This window comes from Meleagris gallopavo, chromosome 2 (genome assembly GCF_000146605.3).
Source record: "Meleagris gallopavo isolate NT-WF06-2002-E0010 breed Aviagen turkey brand Nicholas breeding stock chromosome 2, Turkey_5.1, whole genome shotgun sequence".
NCBI lineage: Eukaryota > Metazoa > Chordata > Aves > Galliformes > Phasianidae > Meleagris > Meleagris gallopavo.
In genome coordinates, this window is record NC_015012.2 from 77359514 (window position 1) to 77374938 (window position 15425).

General features: G+C 37.8%; 1 long non-coding RNA gene across 1 annotated transcript in view; it reads left to right on the forward strand.

Annotated features, from left to right (window-relative positions):
• Positions 1–15425, forward strand: part of LOC104909904 — a 32376-nt gene that overhangs the window by 2556 nt on the left and 14395 nt on the right. The window contains exon 2 of the long non-coding RNA XR_792672.3: positions 10669–10757. This is a non-coding gene — a long non-coding RNA (uncharacterized LOC104909904). The remainder of the gene's footprint in view (positions 1–10668; positions 10758–15425) is intronic.

Sequence of the window (15425 nt, forward strand, 5' to 3'; positions counted from 1 at the left end):
TTTTTTTTTTTTGTCCAGAAAACCGGGTAAAGAGCTTGACTTCTCCATAAGCAAGTGGGGAAAAGCTGTTGATAGAGAGGTGAACATCACAGTGCTCTTAAGGGTTCCTATTTGTTAGGTGCTAGGGTAATCAAAAGATTGGTAATCATAAAACTTTTACTACAAAAGTCTAGGTATAAAGTCTGAAGGAAGCTTAAGTAGATGACTAAAATGGAGGAGTAGAAAAATAAAGGGAGAAAGATAAATGTATTTCAGACAGGTATATTTTCATAAACTGTCAGTATCAGATGGTTGTGAGCTTGGCCTATCACTTCTGCAGGCTATTTTGATATACTGTATTCTCTTAGTGCCTAGGTCTGTATCCTATCTTTTTCTGTTTGTTTGACTGGCATCTCTAATGAGAGGCACTTATCTTCCTCCTCCTCAAGCTACGGCTAGCTCCAGCCATTACACTACATTCTCTAGACTGCTACCTAAATTGTATATGTGTGTAAATATATATATATACGTCTGCTACAGCTTCCTTCCCCTCTTGTCTTGAAGGACAAATTAGGAGCTACACCTGTCAAAAGACAGGTGTTGTAATGAGTATAATATGCATCACCAAACTTCTGACTAATAATAAAACATTTGAGAAAAAGGTCCTTGAAAAGAAAATTTAAGAGGACTGCACTTCTGCCTCATTATTTGGTGCTTATGCTTTAAGACTTGTATAGCTCTGTACAACTGGCACCTGTGTTGTTTTCTGTCACTGTGTGATGGAGAAGGGGAATGTGGAAGTGCAATGCCTGCACGAGCTATTATTCACATTTTCCCATTCAGACAGGAGGGATTTTTCTACAGTTAAAAACCCCACCAAGATGGGTGTGTGGGGCTTTGCAAGCAGAAAGGATGTTGATGTTATGGCAATGCCTCGCCTTGAACGAGTGCTTGATTTCCAGTTGCTTGAACCTTTTTAGACAGGTTTAAAATGGGATGGCAGCATCTGACATCCATGTTGATCTCCAGAGCAGTACAGAAAGGTGAGAGGCAGAGAGTTAGACACCACTGGTCTTCTTTCATTCGCATCTGGAGAGAGAGCTATGTGAGACTTACCCTTCATGTGCAGATAAAGGGCCTCTCATCAAGCAAGCAAAGCACGATAGATCCCTGTAACATTTTTCTTACAGCCCTGCACAACCTGTGGCTAACCTCTGAGCTTTAAGGGTTATGGTATTTTCATCATACGTTGCTGTGAAGCAACCCAGGTCCCTCTGCCTGTCACATTAGCACAAGGTACAGAACTAGCTCAGTTTCCTTCAGAAGGGTTCTGCCTCTCCCATGTGCGTTGGCATGTGCAAGCCTTTCCACAGCAAAGGAGAGAATCCTCAGACCTGAAAATGATCTGATCACAGTGATGAGATAGCTTGAGCAGCCTCTGTGGTGCTTGTTTCCTATCTCCATTCTAAGTTCTTTATCCCAAATTATTTGACATTTATATCTTTTTGTTGTTGTTGTTGTTGTTTTTCCCCTTTCTTTTCAAATGGTAGGATTTGAAACATAACAGCTGAATTATACAGGAGAAAAATGTCACCCTTAGTTGCATGAGCACTGACACAGCACAGAGCTGCAGGCGTGGGAGGAAGGAGTGCTTCGGAATGTCCTTACACCTCAGCAGTGGACATAAAATATGTCACTCTGCTGAGCTCACATCTATTAAGTTCACCTTCCTCACCTTTCTGGGACTGTGTCTATTACAGCATTATCCTTTATCAGTGTGAGATGCTTTTTCAGTGGCAGATATTTAATCCCAGGTAATTTGTGTTCTTTTTATATATGTTTCTACACAAGAGATGTGACACAGTGCTTGTAACCAATTCCACAGTCCATAAGTACTCGTCGTTTACTTGGCTGCCAGTTTGAAGATCAGAATTAGAAAGATACTAACGAAAATAAATTTCTGTTAATAAAGCTGAGCTAGCTTGTTGGAAACAATCTGCTGTATTGAAATTGGGAATGAGGATACAGGTTCAACATTGACCCCACTGCAACTTGCCCTTGGAGCAGAAACAATAAAGATGCTGTGAATAGTTGCCTGGCAGTATATGAGAACTGTAACTGGGATGAGGAAAGTGCAGCAGAAACCCACAGGGCCTGGATTTGTTATGGCAGAAAGCAGAGATATCAAATTAGCAAATGCTGGAACTAATGTCAGTGGGTTTTGTTTGTTCTTTTCCTACATGAAAAATCATGGCTCAACACTTTTCATGAGCTCTGTGGGAGCTCAGTTTGGTGATCCAACACTACCACCTCATTCCTAGGCTGTACAAAACCAAGCCTGGTTATCAGTCTGTCAGAGAAGAACAGAAGAATTACATCTTCTGAAAGCAGTGTAAGTGATGAATAATATGGAACAAGGAGTATCTGGGCAGTTTGCATTATCACTCCTCTGCTCCTTATGCTTATGTAGTTCACAACCACTGATCTACCAGGCTTTTGTGATGGCATATCTGCATGTGATTTTGCTGTATTAGAATCACCACCAGCTCTGCTGTAGCTTCTAAGAAAGGTGAAAACCTTTCTTTGCTGTTCAGGCTAGCAGAAAAAATCAGCAGAATAAATCCATCTGTACTTTTCCTATGATAGAGATGAACCTAGCTCCCCAAAGATAGAATGGCAGAATGCAGCTGAAAAAGCTGATCAAAGAGACATGTAATTTGATGAAAGTTTTCCCATTTTGCAAGCCACTATTGCAGCAAGGCCTTCACAGAACTGTTCCATTACCCTTTAAGATATTTCTGGGGTCTGATCTTGTGTGATAGTTTTGACCTCAGTGGGAGTTAAAGGTTCCTGATAAATCATAAAATCAAGTCCTTCTAAAGAGGGCAATGCTCTCTTTTATTAAGCATCCAGGAAGCAAAACCAAAGATAGTTTAATAGTGAGTTGGATCTGTGACATAAATGAAGCCAATATCCCATTTTCAAAATAATCCACTCCTTATCATGCATTAGAAAAAGTATTTCAAGATAATTACAGCTTTTTTGAAAAGGTTGTTTTTAGTGAAATATACCATCATGTCTAAATAGCAAGGACACTTAAGAAAAACAAATGGATTAGTTGTTTTTTTTTTTAAGTATTTAATTTTATTGTACTTGGTACATCTCCATAACTGCACAAATTTAAATAAGCATTTACCAAATTAGACTGCAAATTTCATCTCTGCCATCAAAGAAGAGTTCATTTCTTCTGTATCTGAGTATCTGTATCTGAGTATCTGAGCCTAGAGTTTTGGGTCAGTTCGCTATAACAATAATGGACATACACAAAACTTTTTATCAAAGTCTGATTGTAATTACTTGTATACTTTACACCTCAACAGGAGATAAATTAGTGCAAGCCTGTATTTGAACTGACTGGGTGATCTGCTGGAGCCCAGAGACAGTGCAGAGTGCTTGCTCCCATTGCTAAGAATTTTGGAGGCAATGTCAGAGATTTGCTTGCTGCCTGCTGCACAAACAAAAGGTGCTCTATGGCTGTCCAGGAGTCTTGTTATGCTCTGCTAAGACAGACCTTCGCATTCCTTGCATCTCTACCGTTTACTCCTAATGATCAAGGGCCATTGCTCGGAACAAATTGCCCAGAGATGTGATAGATGTCCTGTTCCTGGAGACATTCAAGACCAGGCTGGACAGGGCTCTGAGCAACCTGATCTAGCTGTATATGTCCTGGTTCATTGTAGAGAGGTGGAACTAGGTGACCTTTGAAGGTTCCTTCCAATTCAAAATATTCTATAATTCTGTGATTCTATGATACACTGTTTCTCAGTCCCAACAAGCCAGGAAGATGTGAGTTAGTATATAGGGATGAATAAATGGTGAGCATGGGGGGTGGACAGTTGGTTAAAAGATGGATGTGGAGCATCTAGGAAGAAGAGAAAGAATGCTGATGGGGTTTGCAGGATAGATGGAGGAGACTTGGGTTTGTCTGAAGTCTCTGAAGACCCAAACTTTCAGCAAGGTTCTACAGCTGTCTTCTGAGGAGTCAATATTCTATGGTTTTATGCTCGTGGGTTTAGTGATGGCAAAATGTGATGCATACAATTGTGTTAAATGGAATGTAATTTCATTTGGGTTTATCTGATTTCACTGAAGCCCTAAGAATTTTAATTAACTTGTGTTGCTGCTGGTAAAATGTGTATGCTTAAGTAGCCATTGATTACTGGCTTAGTTGAGGTAAACTGCATTACAGTCATTTGTCTGAGCTCCAGTGTGCTGTAAGAGAGACTGAACTGGAAAGTAAAACTGCCTGTGAATGGGCCGCTTCAAACGTACTTGTTCTCTTTTTTGAATCTTCCAGTGATTCCCAGTTAATGGCTATTTTTTATTCCTGATTGTATTTCTGCTCATATCCTGTCAAAGAAAAGATTTATGTTTGAGATAGGGCAGCTAACAAAGATGTGTCAACAGTGAGATGGCTGGAGGTAAAAGTTCGTTTGGTGTGTCAGTTCATCTTCAGAAGCTACTGAAGGTCAGACTTATAAAATATGGCTCATTCTTGGACTGTACACTGAAAGATATATTCATATCTTAATAAATATTCACTGCCTTAACTGATAAGAACAGAAATAATGTTCCAAGGGCTGTGAGAATTCACTCTGCCCTTCTCCATGCCTACCGCTGGTTGGAAAGAAGATTTCAACTAATTCCTGGCAAGAGGCCTTTGACTACTCTGTTAAAGTTAAATGGTTTGGAAAATAGGCCAAGTTAAGAATTAATTTAAAATAGGTACAATAGATGTAGTAATAAAAGCAATATTTATTGAAGCAAGTTAACATTCTTAACATCTTGATTACTATCTCTGAGCAGTAAAATGTCTGTTGCTCCTGTAATCTACTGAGCAGGAATCAGTCTTAAGGCACTGCAGTCTTCCTAAGCTAATGGTCATGGTGGGAATATATTTAAATAATTAAAGAATTATTAAGAATAAACATATCAATGCTTATGTTTATATCTTAGTTTATATTTTAAGATAAATGAAAAGAATTATTCCAAGTCATAACCAGTTTGGTTGCAAATTGCATACAAAAAAAAAAAAAAAAAGAGAGAGATAAAGTTTGGGAAAAATTACCCTCAATTACCTTCTTTTTTTCTCACGAGAATTGCGGTTTTAAGATTATTTCCTTTCATTAATCATTAATCCTAAGATTTTCACACTGATAATGCTGTAGATAAATGATAATCAATCTGAATTTCAGTTGGGAAAAAAACAAAAAATTTGCAAACTTTGGTCCATGTGTGAAGTTCTGTTTCCAAATCTGGAATTAGAATAGGTGCTGTTCTACCTCCAGTCTCATGAGACTGAAAAACACTGAGTTTAATCTCTACCATGAGTGTGAGTTTCTTCTTCTGTAATAACTTATGACTATTTAAGGTACAGCTCCTTTATTCTAGGAACTGCAAATCTGGCAGCTATTTTGCATCTCCAGCACTGGAAGTGTAATTTGATTCCTAAACTCATCCTCTGATGAATTCTATTACCTGAGTGAACTGGCTTTATTAGCATGGGAATTGAATTAGCTCTAAACCTTGCATACTTTCATTTTTAAATCCTGGTCTTCTGTAACCTTCTGCTTTCTTTCTTCAATTTTGTAGATTTCTTTGAGGCTTCAGGTTTGGAATGACATAAAACATTGATTTACCAAGTAACTTTACTAAAGCTTTCCAGCTATTTGAACTCTTACTGACCATTTCTGAAGAAGGGAGAGTGTTAGTAATTAATCAAGGCAACCTGGCTTTGCTGGTGTGATGGCACTGAATGGGTTCCCAGTGGGAGATTTAATTGAAAATCATTATGTTTCAAAATGAATTGGATGAAGTCAGGGAATTAGAACATAATTCTTCCGATCTTGGCAAATTAAAGAAAGAGAAAACTCTCAGAAGGAGGAACTGCATAATGCATCAATGGGCCATCAAACACTAATTGCAGGCTATCAGTTAAAAGTGACACCAGGGGATTTAATACTGAGTATTTGGATGCAGGCCACAGGATAAAGATATCTTCTTTAATTTGAGTGGAAGTAAATTTAAGACAGCAGCAACTCTTTTTTGGTATCAGTGACAGCCCTACTGTGTTTAATCAGAATTGAAAGATGGGCCTAAAAGTGTTTTCAGGACGCTTTGTCTACTCAAGAGATTTGATCATGGTTATTTCTTCATAAAGTGGTTGCTCTTACCAGAATCGATCATACCACTAAATATTTCCATTTACTGTGCTCATAACCTGAATGATGCTGCTCTCACCGCAGTTTTGAAGACTGTAATGCAATAAATATTGCAAAGACAACATCCTTAGGCAGTCACACACATTTTCAGCACTTTGCTCTTTTCCCTCTGCAAAATTATTTTGCTACCTTGCTTCTTTCTCCCTCTGTGAGGACAAGAGAAAGCACTGACAAGTCCCTGCTGAAACTGAGGACCACTTGGTTGTGATCCTTCTAAATATAATGGACTGAAGATACCGTTAGCACTAGCAGTGGCACATCTCCATTAGGTTATTCTATTTAGCATTTATATAAATGTTTTCAACTACAACTCTGCATCTGCACTTTTTTCACATTTCCTTTGTCTTCCTTCTAAAGTTTTTTTCCATGATGTGACAGCAAGGCTGATTTGAAACACAATCACCCTGCAAAGCCTCAAAGCAGGGTTCCACCTACGTCCCACCACGTAACTATTGTTTTACAGCAATACACATTATGGACGGAAACACAGCTGCTGTGAAATAGCATAGATAGAACAAACACTTCAGAGAAATGAAAACAAGCATTCAGCCTTGACCTTTTGATTTGCATACCATAAAAATGGAAATGTCATTTTCTGAAGTATTTATAGAACACTGACTTAACTCCTGAATCTTGTTCACCCTTTTAGTGAGAAATCGTGAGCATCTGTCACTTTCCACTAAGTTCACAGCCTCAAAACCTTCCCCCCCTCCCTCCTCCCTACCCCAACAAAAAAAAAAAAAAGAAGCAAGTGTCTTTCCAATAAGCAAACATTTTGTATCTTCTTTTGTCTGTTAGACCATCCAGGGAAATTCTGTATCTTCAGTAGAATTAAGCTAACAGTTTTTGAGATAATACAACCTGATCTTTTAATCATAAAATCATTATTTCAGAAGGGGCTTTCAGAGCTCCTTTGGGGTGAAGGGTTTGGGAAGGCTGAGTATCTCAAAATCTTGTCCTTGTGGCTAAGCTTGGTAATTGTTAGTAATCTGAAGGCTGGAAAATAGAAATTGAATGTATTACATTTCTGCAATTTAACAATATTTATAAGCTGAGATTAGTCACAAAAGGTCAAACTGTAGAAATGTTCTACAGCAATCACATCAGGTTCAGTATAGCAATCTTAAAAGAAGTGCTGTAGTACACTTTAACTCACCTGTCTTCCTTTTCTTAAATGTCTTTGTGCCAGCATTTTGGGGGCAGCAGTGCAGTCGTTATACAAGAAGAACAAAGGTATGTTTATTCCAGATTTCTGTTTTGGTGGATAGGAATAGATGATTAGAAAGCGTACAATAAGAAGATATCAGTACATTCCCCAGGGTACACATTCATTCTGTCCAGTAAAAAAGAGAACATTTTATACTGGATGTCAGAGCACAGGTGTATAACCTTTGACGTTTTCTTTCTTTTTCCATTAGTTGGTTTAGTCACTTTTTTTTTTTTGCCCACTTAGGCCTTTGATATTCACAAATTTATGTGGCAAAAAAATGCTCAGCAGACTGTAGCTCTCTGTGAAATTCCTTTTGTTGATTTGAAATTGCTACCTACTCATCTCACTCAGCACTGTGTTCTTTCATCGTAAGAAATATGCAATCATAATTTCCTGTTCATCTTTTTGTAGAGAAGATGCAATAACTTTCCTAGATGTTTCATGTCTTCTCACACAGAATCTGTGGGATGGCCAGCCTTGTCACTCTATCATGTCTTTTCCAATATTGTGTTGTCAGGCTGGAGAAGGTGGAAGACCAGATCTGCATGTGGCATTTGTATTTTCACAGTAGTAAGATGGAGGATTTCTGCTGTATTCTCTGTTCCCTCTGCAAGAGTGCCCAACATTCCATTTATCTTTTTCATCCCTGAACACTGAGTTGATACCTAAATTGAAACCCTGTGCAGGAGTGTGGGCTTGGTGAAGAGTAACTGGAAGGCTGCATGGCAGAAAAGGCCCTGGGTGCTGGTCAATAGCTGTCTGAATGTAAGCCAGCAATGTGCCCAGGTGGCCAAGAAGACAAAGGTCCTGGTCCACATCAGAAATTGTTTGGCTAGCAGAACTAAGGAAGTGATTATCCCTCAGTACTCAGCACTGCGATAAATATATTGAGATGCTGAAACACTTTCAGAGAAGAACCACGAAGCTGGTGGAGGGTCAACACATATGAAGATAGTCTGAGGGAACTGGAGTTGCTAAATTTGGAGAAGGGAAGGTTGAGGGAAGACCTCACTGCTCTCTACAACTATCTGAAAAGATGTTGTAGCGAGCAGGATGTCAGTCTGTTTCTTCAGGTGAGAAACGAAAGGACAAGAGGAAGTGACTTCAAGCTCTGACAGAGGAGGTTTAGCTTGGATATAGGATGGCTGAGCATTGAAAGAGGCTGCCCAGGGCAGTGGCAGAGTCCCCATACCTGGAGTCTTTTAAAGACATGAAGAAGTGGTACTAAGGGACATGGTTTAATAGTGAATTTGATAGCATTAAGTTGGTGGTTGGGCTAGGTGGTCTTAAATGTCTTTTCCAACCCAAATAATTCTATGATTCTATAATCTCTTTCAGTGGCAATAATTAATTTAGACCTAGTCATTAAATATTTATTACTTTGCTCTTATTTATATTGACTTTCTTCTGCCATTTTCTTGCACAGTCATAAAATACACCATAACTCTTATGAAAAGAAAGTTTTCATTTTCACTATCCTGGATAATTTTATATCATCTCCAAATTCGCTATTTATGCCATCTAGTAGTTCTAATATGAATGTATTTAACAGTTTACTTCCAAAAAACTGATGGACTTCTGAGTAATTTTTTAAATACATTTTGTATTTTATTTTATATTAATTGATTATAAATAAAAAAGAAACCTTTCTTCCTTATATCAGGACTTGTTAGTTTCTTATGCTTTGATGGAGAGATGACTTGACAAAAGATTTCAGGAAAATTCAAGAAGCTTTGTCAGTACACCTGTCGAACTTTCAATGAATCCAAATAGTTACACATTTGAGCCTTTACTTTGTACTACAAAAGCTGCTCCAGTATAACTAGGACATCATGTGTTGAGCAGATTTATTATTTTCTGTAGTTTCTATCAATATTACCTGCATAGCACTCACATTTTTTGCAGTAAGTTACTTGCAACCTCTCTCTTTTCCCTTTTAAGAAGAGTCTTTTCACTTGTTACTTTATTTCTTTGGCACTGAGACAGGGTAGATTACAACTACAACTACAAGTAGATTACAACTACAGTAATGATAAGGTAGTTTCACACTTTGACTACCATACCACTTGATGTTAAATGTAGTGGAGCTCAAGTGATTCCTTTGCATTTATTGTATCAGTTTGTTCTATTTGATGGTTGCAAAAAACTTACCTTTTGTCAAGAAAGTGGCTGTAAATGTAGATTCTTCTTGAGTGAAAATGGATAAAAATAATTCAGATTTTTATTATTATTTATTTATTTGTTTGTTTGTCATGAGTTTTAACTTTTCTGTGCTCAGACTCTATACATTTTCCACAAGGGAGCAAGAAAAGTTTTATTTGCCCAAGTTAATCCTCATTTCTTTTTTTTTTCCATCTGCCATTTACGGTTTTACATTTGATTTATCTGAATGTATGCTCTTTATTTTGTTTCCCTTTTCAGATAAGACTTCTACTTTTTTAAGGAAGACTCTTTAACTTTTACCACCTTTCTTTATTCTGTTATTTTATTGGTTCTGACTTTTTTGCATCTTTTTTTTTTTTGGTAGCTATTATTTACAGTGAAGCTCAAGTTTAGTTGTCTTTAAATAATCTCAAGATTGTCTGCGAGTATTTTATTCTTGTGTGTTCCTTTTAATTTGTTTTTAACAAGCTTCTTCATTTTTATGTTCTCTTTTTTGAAATTAAATCTGCTTCATTCTTGCAAAGAATGCTAAATTTGAATATATAGTAGTCATAATTACAGAGCAAGTCTTCAAAAGTAACCTTGAAAACCACATCTCATCCACTCAAGCTTGAGCCAAATTACTCCTTCGCTTGTGGGTTTTCTGACTAGGAAGTTTAACAAGTAGTCATTCATGATATTTAAAACTATATCATTCCTCACTATGACATTTCTTCCGGCTACATGGTTATAATTCAATTTTCTCATTCTTATTTTCTGTTCTATTCTGACAACTTTGATGTCTTTCTAAAGCAGATTAAAACCCCACTGTTTTCTTTCTGAGTAGCAGTACTAAATTTCCTACTTAAGCAAGACAATTAGAAATACACAAATTCCTATATTCTTTCTGGATGCAGTTAAACTGTTTACTGTGTTCCCCTCATTTAACATTTATACCCTAGCTTTCTCATTTATTTTCTTCCATTCTCTCATTCATACAGCATTATGATATCACTTTTGTTAGCAAAACTAACTTACATTCCTTTCTTATTTCAGTCAGATAGTTGCAAGTGCAATGCTGGTCCATGACCTGGAGCTGTTGGGGGTGACATCTTTCATCAACACTCTGGTCACAGTCAGACAAGGTAAGACAATGACAGAGGGACAGTCAGGAGTAGCAGGGGACAGGGCTGCCTACAGGATTACTCACACTATACTTCAGGATAGGACTGTGGGCCAGATCCTGAACTTAGCTGAATCTTGAGGCTTAAGGGGAGAGGGTGAAGCTGGTATACATCCCTGGCCTTGGAGGATTACCCATGGCGTCTGGGAGGGTGTCTCCTGGGATCTGAACAGTAATATATATATATATTTAAGTGTTCTAGAAAAGGTGTGAACACTCAGATGAAAATGTTTTGTTTTGTTTTGTTTTGTTTTTTGTAATAGAATACAATATTAATCGTAGCATGGAGGACAGTTGACTGTGAAAAATTGAAAATAAGCCCTGCGAAGCTAGGCAGCAAAATGACATAAAAGTCAATGTAGATAAATTGAAAATGCTGCACATCTACAGAAGAAATTATCCTAATTTCTTATGTAGAATGATGGGCTCTGGGATGACCATGAATACTCAGAAGTAAGATTTTGGTACTGTGATAAATAGTTCCACGAAAACATCAGCTCTCTGCTTGGGAGCCGTCAAAAAGAAAAAGCAAAGCACAAGTTTTGCTTCCTCAAAATGGGAGTTACAGATCAAAATATAAAATTTTATAACATCACCTTATAAATCCATACTTTACTGGCATGTTTGTTAGTGGTTGCCTGGGCATCCCATTATTAATCAATTTATAGACAAGGATTACAGCAATCTGTATTGAGTCACAGTGAGCAACAAGAAGCAAAAGCAAGAAAATCCTAGTAATGTATGCACGATTTCAAACACCAGTGTTTAGAAACAATTAAAAAATCAGACTATAGTTGAACTCTGAGGCTCTGCCTAACCTAGTAAATTAAAGAGGGCCAGCATTTAAGCAGTTGATTCTGATCATCCAAGTTGTTTAAAGCTACCAAACTCAGGCAGTTTTTTGACATATTGCTCTCTGAAACAGTGCTTGAGTCTGTTCCTAGCTGGGTGGCATATGAATGCCACCACCATGTTTTATACAGAAAGAACATTTAGTTATATGGACAACATCTGTGTTGTAGGTTGTGATCTTCAGGTTCAAAGAATGATTTGTGATCTGTTTTGTTTCGTAGCACAAAGGTAACCTTAGCATCCAACCATAGACTCAAAAGCAGCCTATGAAAATAGATAAAATGAGTCTGGAGTTATTTTATGACCCTGAGGCAGTGTAGTATATGAGACACCAAGCTGCTTAACTGCTCCTTTCATCTCCCCCAGGCTGGATGGTTGCACCCCAAATGCTGTCTGGGAAAGAACTCTTACCTGTTCTTGTTCTGAGCAATGCCAGATATTGTCTAGAGGCATGCCGAAATTGTGCTAGGGTTTATGCTAACAGTCTTAAGAGCATGGATTCTCATGGGAGCTAGAGCTTGGCCCTGCTACAGCATTGCTAGGTAAGGGCTGGTGGCCCTAGGGGTGATGTGAGGTACTGGGCTTTGGAGTCATGGAAGGGTTGGTAAGGGACAGGCAGGGCTGATGGTGCTCTCCAGGTCCTGAGAGAGGAGTGGGTGCATGTTAACCTTTGGGTACAAGCTCAACAATTTTGAACACTGTATGAGGCCTTCTGCCTTTTTCCCAAAGCCCTTTACCAACTTCAGTGGCTGTGGTTTCCAGGAGAATGCAGCTATTGTAGTTCAAAGGAGATGTAGCAAAGACCATTTTCACCATCCTGTTCTAATTAATACAACACACCCAATATTAAATAATCTTTGTGATGCGGGTGCCACCAGAAAATGGTTGATGGTTCCCTCTTACACCATCACACAATTTTAGCATTTTCAGTTCCTCTAACAGCTGGGTCATCCTTTGGAAAGGAGATATGGTGGGTCCCTGCTACAAAGCCAAAACCTTGGGGAATGGACACCTACTGATTCCACTGGTGTTCCAAATTTGTCACAACTACTCTCATTTTATTCTACTTTCACTGGCCTTTTGAAGCAAGTGACAGTACTTTCTCAATCAGTTGCATGACCCTCAACCTGAGAAAAGAATTTACTGCTAAGAAAGTAATATACTTCAGTACACCTGCATTGAGATTTGAATATCTGCTGCCCTTCTGTATGTGATGACTGCCATTTATTTGCTTTACTGATAACCAAGAAACCTTCAACTTTGGCCTCCTCCATTCCCTATTGATTTCCTTGTTGCAATCAAGGTGGCCTGGGTCAATGTGCAATACCTGCTAAAATCCTTAATATCTTTCAGTTCAGTATCTCTATACCTTCCAGTGGACAGAAGGCTATACTTTTTATCCATGGAACATTGTTACAATTGTTATATTCATAAACACAAAAGCAACAAATCTTCCATAATAGTTACTGTATCTTTGTAAGTACTGTATCTGTACTTTGATTTTTCTGTATCAACATTTAAGACATCAGTAGCCTTCAAAAAGAGATGAACTCAAAATTGGAAGTTAGTGGAACTCAGAGGTTTAGCAGGTGCTCATAGTCCTTTGGATATATTAACTCTGAATTAATGAATAATCTAGATAATTTAAAGAAAAAAGCCAACAAAACACTCTTCCTTGATCAGTGATAAGGGTTACAGTCTGATATGATTTTTTAGAGGAGTATCAGCTGTTTAATACATTCCAATTAGTGAGAAAAGAGTCTTCACTTGATTTAGATAAACCAAGTTTTGTATTGTAAACTGTCAATTTATTTGATAAAAATATTCACATTTAGGCACTAGAGAAATCTTTGCTACCTTCTGATAACATTGCATATCAGAAAAGGAACTCCAGTGTAGTTAATGGGAGTTAAGTGTAAAAGGTAATAGGCTTTTTCTCTGTATTTTAGGAAGTGTTTTTGAAAAATGAGTATAGGTTCCCTCTCTGCTGTTTTTGGAATGTTAATAACTTTAATTGCTCAAGCACAAACTTATTTTCTCAAATAATATATTGGACTGTTAAGTCCTCAGATCCATTTTTATGATCTGACTGTATTGAGAGATGCCCCAGTTCCTTGCTTGCTTATTTCTCACTGAGCATTCGTTCCTCCTTGAATCACACTCTGCTGAACAATCAGAGAAGCAATGCCTTTGAGCTTGTGTTGGAGAAGTATACCACAAGATGAATCTTCCTTTCAGATAGATGTTATAGCTCACCTCCCATGCCTCAACTCCTTGAGTGTTGGATTGGGTTCACTAAAATATATAATTTATATTGACATTATTTTAAAGCAGCCTATTTAAAAGAAGGGTGGTAAAATTCTCATAGTATTTTCACTTGCTGACAGCTACAAATGAAATGTATTGTTTCTTCCTTTCCATAAATGGTTTTGATTTTTTCCTAGATGTTCAAGGAAATTAGCCTTCTGCTGCTGTTGCTCTCACAACAGCACTGACGTTATTCTCACAACACTGCAATTGTCTATCTGATACTTTCCTCTATTCCTAAGAATTGCGAGTGCCATACAAAGAGTGCCTAGGTTACCAGGGTGGAAGGTTATAGGCTAGTACTGCAATTTTAAATACAAAATGGGAGACAAAAATGAAGCAAACAAAGAGACCCCAGAATAGTTTTCTGTTGTGGTACCTTGATAGGGTATAGGATTCTTTAATATAGTGTACATAGTAAACTTTTCTAGAAACTCTTTCTTATGACTCATCATGTTGAGGTCAATATTTTACAGTAATAAGCATTAAGACGGCACTAGTTTGTGTGGGCAGAGCTAAATTTGGGTTAAAAAATGAGTAGTGAACCATATAATTGCATAGAAACGAGGTCCACTGCATGTTGGGAAGGTTTAGTCAGATCTCCTGAAATGCAATCATTTAGAATGCTCTGCTTCTTTCCCCTCCTCCCTTCCCCTTTCCTACAAGACTGCTTAACTCTGCAAAGAAAGATATTTGCCACATATTTGTAAGGTTGAAGTCATGAGTGTTCGAGTGTTTGCTGGTAAAGGGGTACTGAACTTCCAATATAAGTGGTAGCCTGCCCTTCTGGCATTTTTTTTATAATGGACTGCAAGACTGAATCCTAAAATGAAGGGGAACTAAATGTTAATGTCTTGGCTGCAGATGAAACTGCCTGGTGGCATCACAATGTATAACAGTTGCAGTTTCCTGATATAGCTAGATGCTAGACATGCGGCTGAGTATTGTGGCTTAGCGAGTTATCACCATCAGAAGTGAACAGAGGCTAGCAAACTGGCAGGGTTGATATTGTGTTTTGAAAACATTAATTCACTGACAGCAATAGTTACTTCTGCCGTTGTTTGCCTGGCTCTGGGTAATTGCTAGTTGGGATGGTTCCACCTATGCTCATTGTGTGTTCGGTTTCAAGATGAGCATTAAAGTTTAAATCACTGACCTTGGCTCCAAATTAGAGGATGATTTTTTAAAATGTTCTCTCACTCCCCCACCCACTTAGCAAACTCTTTGACCTCTGGGGGTTTGATTTCCCTGAAATGCACAGATAAATCTAACATTTTTCCTGATGGTACATTTATACATTGTTTTAATATGATTTAACCAAAACTCTGAAAGCTTTTTCCTTCTTTCTCACTTCAGATTTTGCCTTGTGGTCTTTCAGTGGGAAAAACAGAAAATATTTGTTAAAAGCATTAGAAAATAATTGGTCGTTTTTTGGTTGTTTTTTTTTTTTTTTGTTGTGTGTGTGTGTTTT